Here is a 1,301-nt window from a genome sequence, read left to right on the forward strand (position 1 = left end):
TTGTTGTTATTATTATTATCACCGTAAATATGACGTCACGCGTCCGTAAATCACGTGACGATGAAGTCTTATGAGGTAGTTAGTTGTCTTGGATGTTAATTCATAACATGAAGATGACGACAACAACATAAACATCAATAGTAATGTTAGTCTAATTGTTAATAATTTAATTCAGTGAAGTTATTGCAAGGGGGAATGGCACGATGAGGAATGGTTTGTTTGTATGTTTGTTTGATTGTATGTTTGTCTGTGTGTTTGTATGTATGTATGTATGTTTGTTTGTTTGTATATATGCGTGTGTGTGTGTTTTTTTTTATTATTTGCATAGTACGCATAACAAATACGCCAGCGTTGTTTATATACAAAAAAATCAATATCTCCAGAGTGACAAAGCAAGTATTGAATAACACACATGATGTATATGTATGTATGTATATGTTTGTATGTATGTATGACTGTATATGTATGTATGTATGTATGTGTGTGTATACAAGCATACAAATATCTGATATATATATATATAAGAACAGCCAAGCCAAATACACTTAGCAATGGAAAACATTGTTAAAAGATTCTACGCTTCGCTGAATTTGGATGTACATGTGTGTATATATGTGTATGTATGTGTGTGTTTGTGTGTCTGTGTGCCTATGTATGCATGTATGTGTGTTGGTCTTTGAATTTTTTACGCATACATGTACGTATGTATGTATGTACGTATGTATGTGTGTGTGAGTGTACGTATGTATGTGTGTGTGTGTGTGTGTATGTGTGTATGCATGTATGTATGTTTGTATGCATGCATGCATGTATGTTTGTAGGTATGGTTTCTTGATAAATTACTTTAAGAAATCTTTCACAGAATTGAAATGTATTACCAGGACGTGAGTGAAAAACATAGTGTGCCTCGGTGTATTTTTATGGTTTTTTTTTTTTTTTGTTAGATATTCGACATTATTTTTGACTATTCGTCGGTACGGTTCGGTATTAGTAAGTACTTGCATTAATTCGTATTTAATTGCTTTCTTAGGTTTTGTGATTTTTTTCGTTGGATTCTCTTTCAAGCCTTTCTTTAATGTGTGATATGTTTAACCGAGAAGCTGACACAAATGGAAAAAACATAATAAATATGGAGAGAGAGAGAAAGAGAAAGAAGAATAGATAGAAAGAGAGAAAGAGAAATAGAGCAGAAGAGAGAAAGATTGGTAGGTCGGGTGTGATGAATGAATAAATTGGAGAGATATCTACTTTGATTTTAGAGGGTATGATTTTAAGCGTGAAATGGATTGTCCAATCAACTT

This window comes from Helobdella robusta, assembly GCF_000326865.2.
Source record: "Helobdella robusta unplaced genomic scaffold HELROscaffold_63, whole genome shotgun sequence".
Lineage (NCBI taxonomy): Eukaryota > Metazoa > Annelida > Clitellata > Rhynchobdellida > Glossiphoniidae > Helobdella > Helobdella robusta.